Raw genomic sequence first — 13,635 nt, forward strand, 5'->3', positions numbered from 1 at the left:
AGCATTTGTTTTATAATTAAGTATAGGTATTGTATATGGTTTATATTTATTTGATATTTTCTTTTTATAACTATAAAAATCGTTTATTTCTAAGTATGTTATTTTAACCCTTATACTATCCAACACTTTCCCTACTGTTGCACTCTCTGGAGTTGGAATAGTATTTTTTACTCCTACGCTATCCAACGCTTTCCCTACTGTTGCACTCTCTGGAGTGGGAATAGTAAATTTTACCCCTACGCTATCCAATGCTTTCCCTACTGTTGCACTCTCTGGAGTGGGAATAGTAATTTTTACCCCTACGCTATCCAACGCTTTCCCTACTGTTGCACTCTCTGGAGTGGGAATAGTAATTTTTACCCCTACGCTATCCAATGCTTTCCCTACTATTGCACTCTCTGGAGTGGGAATAGTCATTTTTACCCCTACGCTATCCAATGCTGTCCCTACTGTTGCACTCTCTGGAGTGGGAATAGTAATTTTTACCCCTACGCTATCCAACGCTTTCCCTACTGTTGCACTCTCTGGAGTTGGAATAGTAATTTTTACCCCTACGCTATCCAATGCTTTCCCTACTGTTGCACTCTCTGGAGTGGGAATAGTAATTTTTACCCCTACGCTATCCAATGCTTTCCCTACTGTTGCACGCTCTGGAGTGGGAATAGTAATTTTTACCCCTACGCTATCCAACGCTTTCCCTACTGTTGCACTCTCTGGAGTGGGAATAGTAATTTTTACCCCTACGCTATCCAACGTTTTCCCTACTGTTGCACTCTCTGGAGTGGGAATAGTAATTTTTACCCCTACGCTATCCAACGCTTTCGCTACTGTTGCACTCTCTGGAGTGGGAATAGTAATTTTTACCCCTACGCTATCCAATGCTTTCCCTACTGTTGCACTCTCTGGAGTGGGAATAGTAATTTTTACCCCTACGCTATCCAACGCTTTCCCTACTGTTGCACTCTCTGGAGTGGGAATAGTAATTTTTACCCCTACGCTATCCAACGTTTTCCCTACTGTTGCACTCTCTGGAGTGGGAATAGTAATTTTTACCCCTACGCTATCCAACGCTTTGCCTACTGTTGCACTCTCTGGAGTGGGAATAGTAATTTTTACCCCTAAGCTATCCAACGCTTTCCCTACTGTTGCACTCTCTGGAGTGGGAATAGTAATTTTTACCCCTACGCTATCCAATGTTTTCCCTACTGTTGCACTCTCTGGAGTGGGAATAGTAATTTTTACCCATACGCTATCCAACGCTTTCCCTACTGTTGCACTCTCTGGAGTGGGAATAGTAATTTTTATCCCTACGCTTTCCCTACTGTTGCACTCTCTGGAGTGGGAATAGTAATTTTTACCCCTACACTATCCAACGCTTTCCCTACTGTTGCACTCTCTGGAGTGGGAATAGTAATTTTTACCCGTACGCTATCCAACGCTTTCCCTACTGTTGCACTCTCTGGAGTGGGAATAGTAATTTGTACCCCTACACAATCCAACGCTTTCCCTACTGTTGCACTCTCTGGAGTGGGAATAGTAATTTTTACCTCTACGCTATCCAACGCTTTCCCTACTGTTGCACTCTCTGGAGTGGGAATAGTAATTTTTACTCCTACGCTATCCAACGCTTTCCCTACTGTTGCACTCTCTGGAGTGGGAATAGTAATTTTACCCCTACGCTATCAAACGCTTTCCCTACTGTTGCACTCTCTGGAGTAGGAATAGTAATTTTTACCCTTACGCTATCCAACGTTTTATATGATTAATTGTAAAAAAATTAAATGTTTATTTTATTTTTTATATTACTTACATTTTATTTATGTTATTGTTTTATGTTTGTAAATGTATTACTAATGTAGAATATATTTTATTAATTTATAAATTAGTAAAATAATTATTAATAATTATTGTTCAGTACATAGATATTATATATTTACTGTATATATTTAATTAATATATTATTAATATATATGTATTATTTAATCATTTTAAACATTATTAGATACTTTTAAATATGTATATTTTATTTATTAGTGTTATATACTTAATTTTACATTTATATATTAAAAGAAAAAAAATCGATATTTTTAACATCGATATTTTTTACATCTATATTATTTTTTCGATATTTTTGTACTTACCATGTTGTAGATAGGATGTCGATATTTTTGCCTTCGATATTGTTGACTCGATATTCTTGTAGGTCGATATTTATGAGGTCGAAATTCTGTCAGTGATCCATGCTACACACCTCAGTACATGTCCTACCTTTCACATACATTGCACCCTGTCCACAGGGGTATCTTGGGCCTATCTTAGGGGTGACTCACATGTAATAAAAGGTTAGTTTAGGTTAGGGCCTGGCAAGTGGCTGCACTTGCCAGGTCGACATGGCAGTGGGAACTGCACACAGAAACTGCAGTGGCAGGTCTGATAACCCTTTAAAACTCTGCGTGTGTGGGTGGCAGAATCAGTGCTGCATGTGTTTACGGGCCTGGGGCACACACAGTGTACTATACTAGAGATTTAGTAGTAAATCAAGCCAATCACGGAAACCCCAATCCACATTAACAACTTACACAGAGAGAATATGCACTTTAGCACTTAACAGCAGTGGCAAAGTGCCCAGAGTCCTAAAGCCAACAAAAACAGAGTCAAAAACAGGACGCCAAAAAAAAGCCTGTGGATAAACCCGCTGAAAAAGCCAGGTCTAACAATATGGGCATACTATTGACACCTATTTCTGCACCACTATATACTTAACGTATTCACTTAACCATGCATAACAACTGATTCATATGTAGTGTTAGTAAATTTAAAAATAAATGTATTTCTGTGCCATCCGTTTTTCCTTTAAAAGAAATTGCACCATGCATGCTAGGTTTTCAAACCACCTTTTGTGAGTTTCAAATCAATTGGTGCACTTCACTCCAATTAAAGTCTATAATTTTAGCTGTGGATTTGGAATTCCCCCCCAAAATTTTGCAAATCGATTTCAAACAGAATGAAAATGTTCCTAAAGTCAACCTTGTTGTAGGGATTCACAAAATTTGCACTCTCTGGCCCACATGCATCAACAATGCCATTTACGATTCCTTATTAGCGAAAAATAAGGATTCGCTTATAAGGAATAGCAAAAGGCTATTCATGTAGAAATCGCTAAAAAAATAGCGATTTCTAAACATTAATGCGAATTGCAAATTGCGATTCGCAATTTAGGAATACCTCCCTATTCATTCCTATGGGCCAAGAGGCCCATAGGAATGAATGGGAAGACATTCTCAATGTGCGATTCTCAATTAGAGAATCGCAAATTGAGAATGCAATTTCAAGGGTGCCAGGGTGTCAACAGGACACCCTGTTGCTCCCTGAAATCTGCATATGAGTACATCTTGCACATACACATGCCCCAAGGGCATGTGTGTGTGTGTAAAATGGAGCTTTGAAAAATGCACTTTAGTGCATTTTTCAAAGTTTTTGCAAATTACCATGAAGTTCAACTTCATGGTAATTTGCTCCCCCTATAAGCAAAATCGCTAATTTTTTAACTTTGATGCATTACATTTAAGGAATCTCAATTTGCGATTCCTTATATGCAATCGCAATTTAAGTAATCACAATTTTGCGATTTCTTAAATTGTGATTTTTGCATTTGGGATGATGCATCTCAAATGCAAAAATACTGGTGGCAAAGGGGCATATTCTGAGAATCTGCCCGTTTGCGACAGGTTTTTCCTTTGATGCATGTGGCCCTAAATCTTTCACCACTCCTCATACGTTCCACTTTTTCTCTGACACACTGGCTTAGACCTGTCACCTCTTCAAGCCTACTTCCATAACATCCTATTCATAAGCAAGGGTAGACGTACTAAGGTGGGGTCGCAAATCAGTAGATTTTTGTGCACACCAATTGCTTTGCGACGCCATCCTTTTTTTCTACTATGATAGATGTACAACACAGTCTTGGCATACAGTGTTCATTTGGTAGAGTTTGCAGATTTCTGCTTCTTTAGTTTAATGGGACAGGATTCCTCATGGTGTATCTTATAGATTGCATGTGAATGCAGAGATGGGGGCCTTCGAGGGACAGTAGACTAAAATCCCTGCAATCCCAAAACCAAAAAGCCATGTCTTCTTATTGAGTTAAATTGAGTTAAATTAGCTTTTCACTACTGCAAACCTATCTCTCCTATAGATGTACACTGGAATGGTCTTAAACCATCTTTTAAGTGTAATTTCTCATTGGGAAAAGGTAGAGATTTGGAGTTTGGTGTATGTTGACTCACAATTTAAAATCACAACTTATGGTGAAGTTGGATTTAAATTATAAGTCTGAAAGTACCACTTTTAGAAAGTTGGCATTTTCTAAATGTAACCAATTCTGTGCCTCTGCCTGTCTCTGAATACACATCTGGGTTGGGTGACAGCTAGGCTTTGTGCATTCCCTCTAGACAGTCACACACAAAGGGAGCTGGGGTGTGACATTGGCATCCTGAAGGCCATCACAGGGGTGATGGCCTACCTGAGAGAAATTGGGAGGAACTTGCACCTGAATAGGGCCGTGCCTGTCCCCACAAAAAGAGATGCATACAACGCTGTAGTGAGTCTGAAGCAAGGGCAGGAAAGGCAGGGACCTTGTGATCCTCAAAGGCCTTTTTGAAATCTCCTACATTTTAAAGGCACATCAAGGTGTAAGTACTGGACCCCTGACACCACCAGAAACGTTTGCTGGAACTAAGGACATTCTGACAGGAAGTAGAACTTCTGTGCTATTTGAGGGACTGCCACTTTGATAACGACACTGCTGTGTTGGCCTGCTGCGTGCTGATTGCTATGCTATAGGAGGGACTGCCACTTTGGTACCTGCTCTTCTGTGCTGGCCTTCTGCTCCTTGCTGGAGAGTGAGAAGGACTGGACCTGCTCTCAACATCCTTGAACCCAAGTTTCTCCAAGGGCTTGCTGGTTTGTCCCCTGTTCTTGAAGTCTCAGAGCCAATCAAAAACTTCCTTCAACTCTGCTTCAGATGCTGGACTTTGCCATCTGTAAGTCCTTCCTTGCCTGAGGTGCCAATCCAGTCCTGGCCCTTAGAAGTGAGTTCTGCAGCTGTTTCCGCTTCAAAATCAACAACTTTGCACCAATTTGAACCCAAGGCAGTGCCCTTCTACGCCGATGCAGTGATGATCCGAAGACATCCCTGTGTAGCTTAACGCCAACTCGGGAACTGACTCCGAGGTTCGATGACGCAGCGCCGATCTGAGGTCCTGACTGAAAGGTTCGACAAAAACACAGCAACGATCCGAGATCACTGCTGTGGGGCTTGCTGACAAAGCAGTGTCTGCATCATAAGGGGTTCAATGATGAGGTAGGTACCGTCTGAAAGGGTGGACTTCGACACATCAACCTGATTGCATGAATCGGAACCCTAGCATCGAGTCTACAATGACAATGCTTGCTCCATCTAAGGTACTTTTTCAGCGGACCCTGCGACTATCCTGTAGCTGGCCTGCACTTCATTGCGGTCAACCTGAACTTTGGATTTACCCCAGTCTAGCATGACCTCAAGTAACCTTTTGGCCTTATTGACTTCTAAGCACTTTTTAAAAATGTAATCTTTAAAAATTCATGCCCGAGCGTGTACTTATTGGATTTCTTTCATTTTGGTCTTGTTTTACTCGCATAAATATTCTCTATTTTTCAAAACTGGGTGTTGTCTTTTTGTGGTGTTTTCACTGTGTTACTGTAATTAAAGTGTTGCACAAATACTTTACACATTGCCTCTTAAGTTAAGTCTGACCGCTCTGTGCCATGCTACCAGAGGGCGAGCACAGGTTAATTTTAGGTTGTGCATCTGACTTACCTTGACTAGGATTGTGCTCCCTACTTGGACAAGGTGCAAACTGCTTCCAACTAGAGACCCAATTTTTAACAGTTACATTCCACTGAAATGACATGATACTGCAGTGCTTGACTGAGATTTGTTCCCAATTCATAAAGAAGACATGAACTGTTCTTAACCAGTACTAATCTGCATCTTAAGAATTGTCTCCAGAATAAAAGCAGGTGCACAGATCAAGCTCTAAATACAGTGACACAATTTAGGCATCACTCTTTATTATAGAAAGCACAAACAATGAAATACAGGATTTTCCCTCAAAATATAAGAACACCTGTCATTTTTAGGAATGGTAGGAGGTACTCGTTCCAATTTAAGTGTCTTCTCAAACATGATTACACAAAAACGCCTGGCAGCCGTGAATGATAATGAACTTGAGAATGTAATACTGTCAAGGAAGGAAAGGCATGTAACTGGCTACTAAATGGAGCATTGAAATCTACAGAAACTGGCTTACAGAATCTAAAATACCTTCATCCTATAAACATATGCCTGAAAATGAGGTATGTGAAGGAGTACAGAATACAAAGCTTGATCTGCATACGCACTGCAATCAACAGCTATCTTAACCTGTGGTTTTAATATGTGTGATTTCTAATTTGCATCTTTTCTGCCAATATTAAACAAAAGAGAGCCACAAAAGAATTGACCTCACTTAAAGGTTTTATAAGCAAAACAGATATTTAAATGTTGAGGAAGCATGGTGTTTTCACTGGAGGAACCCACAGCAATGCAGTGCAAAGTGTGGTTTGACATTCAACTTGACTTGATGAGGCATGGTAGAGTTTGACATTTTGAAATACCTGTTAATAGTTTTGAAATTTAACTGATGATAATTGGGAGTAAATAAACATACAGCTATAGACCGTAGTAAATCCTTTAGTGGAGCTATGCTTGCCCCCACAGTGATCCAAATTGTCCAATTAGTCTTTTAAACTTTATTTGGAAAAATTGTCAGAAAAAGCTAGTTGTTTATTCCTACAACCAAAGAACCAGTCTGTAGCACAGGCAAAAATAGTGCCATCTTGATACTACCAGAGATCATGCGGGGAAAACTCACTTGCAAACATGACGGTGCCAATCTCCAAGTATGCAGGTTTGTCAAAATATTCATTCACCATTGCCTGTGAACACCTACACCTACAGTACAACTACTTAATGGATTGGACACACAAATAATGACAGTTACAGGACATTGGTGTGAAGCTTCAGTCAGAAGTTATTGAAGAGCCTTCCTATAAAACCAGAGCCATTGGTCTTTAATAACCGCTGAGGTGAGAATATCCACAGAAGCAAATCATGAAGAGACCAACCACTTCTACCAGAGTAAGCCACCTTCCTATCTTTGGAAAATATGATCAAATTCAAGGGCGTGAGCCACACTTCACTTTAATTAGTCTTTATTCGATATATTTCAATCATAAAAGACGTTTTACATTAAAAATTTGTTGTTTCGTCCCACCCCCTCCCCCCAGCCCCACAAAGATACAGGATCCACAGTGATTTGATACAATAGTAAACAAAACAAAAAAGTCTTCTTATCTCATCCTATTTACATTTTTACATAGTCTTAAAATATCCTATTTACATCTTTACATGATCTTAAAATATCTATTAAAATACCCAAAACAGTAAAATTAGAAGCTAAATTCATTACTACCAAAATGCAAGGTTAAAAAAGAAAGTAACAATTACTTATATTGTTTGCATAGTTAATCATTAGTTAATACTGATTAGCAATTCAAATAAACGCAGACAGTACGGCAGACATTAACAATCCTAAAGTTACTCCAAACACATTTTGCGTGCCCGAATTATCCACATCCAGTGGAGAAATTTTGCCATGGCTATGACAACGGGCTGAGAGGTATCTGTTCTTAAAATCCTAACAGCCTCGTTTGCCGTTCTTAAGCCTAACTGGATGCAGATTGGTTTAAGCCATGAGCGTCTGGGCATTCTGTATTCAGGACAGGCAAACAACACGTGTCCGATGTTTTCATTTTGATCTGGACAAAAAGGACACCTTGGGGTTTGTGCCTTGTTCCATTTCACTATTAGGGCATTTAAAGGTAGTGTCCCCACCCTCAACTGATGGTACCTCTTCCGGTCCCCTGGTACCGCAATCCAATCCCAATAGGATTCGAGGGCCGGTGAGTGCTTGAGTTCCAGGTAATCGTGAGTAAAGGAGCGATCAATATGGTTCCTAAAACATTTAATCTCTAACATGCTCCAATAGAGTTCACGGAGTGTCCTTTTTGGTGGGAATACATTGTTTAGAGGATCATCCCACAATTGAAATAGACCCAGTGCCCTATATAAAAGTTTAACCTCTTTCATCCAGACTATCTTACAGCCTATATCCAGGGTTCTCACCTCTAGGAAGCCTTGGGCATACTGGGAAAGTTCTGGGGTAACCCATAGCCTTCTCCAGTAGGCCACGATTCTGTACCGGGCCATGTCCCTGAAACTATAAAATCCTAAGTCGTAGGTTAGAGGTATCAGTGGGGTTGACATAGGTAGACCAGTAATGTTGCGGAGAAATTTGTTCTGTGCTACCGTCAACTTGGTAAGATTACTGGACCCCCAGAGTTCAGCTCCGTAAAGAACTGCTGCTCCAACCTTAGCGTTATAAATTTTTAGGACAGGTCTAATTGGTTTGGTATGAGATGAGAAAAGCTCCTTTGTGAGGACTCCTGCCAGTTGAGCATGTTTTGTATCTAACTCATTTGTGTGCTGCTTCCAATCTAGATTATAGGACAGATTAATGCCAAGATACTTAAAAACCTGGGTCTGTTCAAGCTGGACCCCATCCATGGTAACTCTACCTCTGACATGTCTCCGCTTATGCATAACCATAAATTTTGTTTTGCTTGTATTAATTACAAGTCCATGATCAGTGCAAAATGATTCAAAAACCCTAATAGCCCTTTGGAGTCCCTGCTGGGTCTTTGATATCAGCAGGGTATCATCCGCAAACATCAACAGGGGGATCAGTCTTCCTGCCAACCTTGGGGCATCTGTGGGCTGGTGTTCGAAGTAACTGATCACCCTGTTGATGTATAATGAAAAGAGCGTTGGTGCGAGTACGCATCCTTGGCGTACTCCCCTCGCAATGGGGAATTTCTCAGTAGCACTACCCTGCTGATTCCACCGTACTTGCGCAAAGTTATTTTCATGCATTCTAATCAATAAGGACAGGATTTCTTTTGGGATACCCTGATCATGTAGGATATTCCACAACTTATGGCGGGGAACTAAATCAAAAGCTGATTTTAAATCAACAAAAGCCGCAAAAAGCATCCCGCCCCCTAATAAAACAGTGCGCCAATACAATAAAACAAATCTAAAAACTTGGTCAATGGTGCTGGTATGGCTGCGAAAGCCAGCCTGCAGGGGTGATAATATATCATGATCATCTATCCACCCATGTATTCGCTGTAGTAGTAATCTTGCCATTACTTTTTGTATACATGCAATCAGGCTAATAGGCCTGTAGTTGCCTGGATCCGAGCATGCCCCCTTTTTAAAGATGGGGATAATCTCGGCTCCTTTCCAGGTCTCGGGGATAGGCGAACCCTTTGCAATAGCATTGGCTAACAGCGTGAGCCACACACATGTGAACTTAATCAATTTACTTACCTAAGTACTAAACACAAATACATTTCAATCAATGGTTTGTAAAGTGCGATAGCTCACCCGTAAGGGTGTAAAGGTGCTTTGTGTTGTTTTGAATAAATGATGGAATCCTTTACTTACTCAATGCCTATTGAGTTTTTGTTTTCCTTTCAATGGCCTCATATGTAGAAAGTCTTTCTTTAATTTCTATCAAGGGGGAGGAGGGAACTCTTCCTCCTCAATGTAACTCAGGCAATGAAGCAAGTCTACCATCGTAAAATAAAGTAAATGTGTTTGTTGTATTGCCACAAAAGTAACAGGCTTAGTTGTATTTGCTTTTTTTTTTAGTTCCTCACATAAATGACTGACTGTGGAGCAAAGAAGGTGTCATGATGGCAAGAATGATTGCAAACATTGTTGACACCTGCTTAACACCTTAGATGCGGCGCAAATATCCATCCCCAGTGCTGCGCTGTCCATTGGAACTAGTGCTGAATGGACGTCCAATGGTCGTGCGCAGCACTGGGGAGGTAGTGCTGCCGTCGGCCAACGCCCCGACGCAGCACTTAAGAGGTTAAGATCATGGCGGCTCCAATGTGTCTTCCTCATCCCTCAGAGTTACAATGCCTCACATGCTGGGGAAGGCCAGATGGCAGCATATGAAAGTCACTGCAATCTCGAGTCCAGCATGGAATGTCAGACCTTGCTCAAGAAAGCCAGGGTCTGACCCTGTACTAAGACCAGACGCTGTAGACGCCTTAGTAGTGTTGTGCATGTCAACCAATCATTCATTTTGTAAAGGGCACTACATACCTGCGAGGGTCTCAAGGCGCTGAGGGGGTGGGGGGCCGCTACTGATCGAATAGCCAGGTCTTGAGTATCCTTCTGAAGGTAAGCAGGTCTTGGGTCTGTCCTAGGCTCAGTGGGAGGGTGTTCCATGTCTTGGCAGTGAGGTGGGAAAAGCATCTCCCGCAGTGGTTCAGATGCGCGGGACGGTGGTGATTGAGAAGTCGGCGGAGCGTAGCTGGCGGTTGGGGATTTAGAAGGAGAGCCGTCTGTTGAGGTAGGCTGGGCCGGTCTTGTGGAGTGCCTTGTTTGCGTGGATGAGGAGCTTGAAGGATATCCTCTTGTTGACGGGGAGCCAGTGCAGGTTTCTGAGGTGGGGGTGATGTGGCCATGGCGTGGTACGTTGAGGATCAGTCGTGCTGAGGCATTTTGGATGCGTTGTAGTCGTTTGATGAGCTTGGTCGGGCCTCCCGCGTGGAGAGCATTTCCGTAGTCGAGCCTGCTGCTGATGAGGGCCTGAGTGACTGTCTTTCTTGTATCTGTTGGGATCCATCTGTAGATCTTGCGGAGCATGCGGAGGGTGTTGAAGCAGGAGGAGGAGATGGCGTTGACTTGCTTGGTCATTGAGAGCGTTGAGTCGAGGATGATTCCCAGGTTGCATGCATGGTCAGTTGGGGTCGGGGCTGCTCCCAGTGCCGTCGGCCACCAGGAGTCATCCTAAGCTGAGGGGTTGGAGCCGAGGATGAGGACCTCTGTCTTGTCCGAGTTCAGCTTCAGACGGCTGGTCTTCATCCAGTCGGCGAGGGCCTTCATTCCTTCGTGGTGATTTGGTTTGGCGGTGATGGGGTCCTTGGTGATGGAGAGGATCAGCTGAGTGTTGTCGGTTTAGGAGATTATGTTGAGGTCGTGCTGTCGGGCGACGTGTGCGAGCGGTGCCATGTAATTGGTAAACAGTGTCGGGCTGAGGGAGGATCCCTGGGGTACGCCGCAGATGATCTCGGAGGCTTTGGACCGGAATGCGGGGGGCGGACACTGGGTTCTGCTGGAGAGGAAGGAGGTGGCCCATTCCAGAGCCTAGTCTTGGATCCCTGCGGCATGGAGGTGTGCGCGTAGTTTGTGGTGGCAGACGGTGTCAAAGGCGGCGGAGAGGTCTAGGAGGATGAGTGCTGCGGTCTCACCGTTGTCCAGCAGGATCCTGATGTCATTGATGGCGACGAGGAGGGCAGTCTCAGTGCTGTAGTTGCTGCGGAATTCTGACTGGGAAGGGTCCAGAATTCTGTTTTCTTCGAGGTATCGGGTTAGCTGTCTGTTGACGATTTTCTCATTGACCTTGGCCGGGAAGGGGAGCAGAGAGATGGGCCGGAAGTTCTTGAGGTCTTTTGGGTCTGCCTTGGGTTTTTTCAGTAGGGTGTTGATCTCGGCGTGTTTCCAGCTCTCTGGGAAGGTCACGGTCTCGAGGGAGAGATTGATGACATTACGCATGTGGGGGGCGATGGAGCTGCTTGCTTTGTTGAAGACGTGGTGCGGGAATGGGTCTGACGGAGAGCCGGTGTGGATTGTGCTCATGGTCTTGATGGTGTCATCGACATTCACGCTGGCCCCGGCTAGCAGGGGTTCGTGGTCGATGATGGTCTGTTGTGTTGCTGTCTGTTGGGGCTGTCTGAGTGTTGAAGCTGTCGTGGATGTCTGCTATCTTGTGGTGGTAGAAGATGGCGAGGGAGTCGCACAGGGCTTGCGGCAGCGGGATGTCGTTGGTGTTGGAGCTGGCACAGGAGAACTGACCCAATCTCAACAGAGTCCTCGTGTGTCAGGTTGTTCCGACCATTGCGCAGAAAAGCTGCTGCGATCCCATTAATGGCTGCACATGTGATCTTGGCAGCTCGGCACCACAATCACACACCCATGTATGCTAATAGCCTGATCCAGCATCTACAAGGCAATAACGGCTGTTAATTACCCTCCTTTCATTTTTAGCGCTCACCTGAGGGTCGGGTCCAAAATTGTAGGGATGGGTAAATGACATCCTTTATTGATCTGCAGGTACTAGCAATTACGCTTAATTATTTATTCGGGGGGACAATTCCTACTTAAGATATTTTTCTGCTCCATTTACAAACTGGAATCCCTAGCAGTTGTTTACAGAAGGAGGACCAGCATTGATGCCAAGTGACAAAAGCTAAGTCCCCTTCCAAAAGCGTTATCTGGTGAGACAAAGCAGAGACATACACATTGAAGGTTATGGCTATCCCAAAAGAAGGCAGTCTCATGAGCGGACACAATTGTGAACGCACTGATAGATATTCTTTCCGATTCATAATAATTTGATTTTCATTTTGAGCTTCCCACCTCAGTTTTGCCCTTCTTAACAGCTGAAAATAATGTGCAAGTATTCCACACTTTAATGCTACTCGGTTTGCCGACCTTGGATGGATGGAAGGCTGAGTTGGTCATGTCCGGATCCGAACTCTTGACCTTTGAGTTTCAAAAGATGTTAACAGTAAGAGGTTAACTCGCTTTACTGAGCCATCTTGTCAGCGTTTGTAACGTCTACAGATTTCATTATTATCTCTGCATTCAATAAATTACGAATTGCTGTGTCTTAAATGAGAATTTACACAGTGGTTGCAAGAAGACCTCATTGCATGAAACGAAACCCTCTTGAGCATGAAAATCCTTTCACTGAACCTTGGGAATCAATGTTAATTTCACAGTCTACCGCCCACCGCCAGAACCAGCCTGAGGAGGGAATTACTAATGTGTTTAAAAATACATTTCTTCATCAAACCACTTACATACATCTGGGCCGGATCCCGGTTACTACAATCTTTCATAAACCCTTTGCCAAAATAAAAAGCAACTTGCCTTTGTACATCACACAGAAGAGTAGCATGATATCCCATTTGTGAACAAAATATGCATAGGGCCTTATGGTGTGAGAGAACAATAAACTGTAATAAGAGTTAATTGTATCGTCTAGGACCGTCATTTTTGCAGCATATTTTACTCAGGGTACATGAGAGTAACTTTCTGTCAACGCAGAAAGTGCTGCATTTCGGGACACTCATTTCCACAACTACACATATTGCTAATGTCCCTGTTTTACTGACCTGTTCCTAGTAGATGTGAAAGGAGTTTACTTCCTTACAAGGGAACCAAAATGCAGAGAGTGCCCACTGATGGGGTGCTTGCAAGAGGATAAACTAGACAGACTGATCTGGGCCCTGAGGCGGTGGTGCCAAACAACACCTGTTTGGCACCACCACCCACCATTCTTCCACTAGGGTAAGTCGAGCGCTATATAAGAACACACATACATACATACATACATATACCACGACCCT

Source organism: Lissotriton vulgaris, chromosome 2_1 (genome assembly GCF_964263255.1).
Source record: "Lissotriton vulgaris chromosome 2_1, aLisVul1.2, whole genome shotgun sequence".
Taxonomy (NCBI): Eukaryota; Metazoa; Chordata; class Amphibia; order Caudata; family Salamandridae; genus Lissotriton; species Lissotriton vulgaris.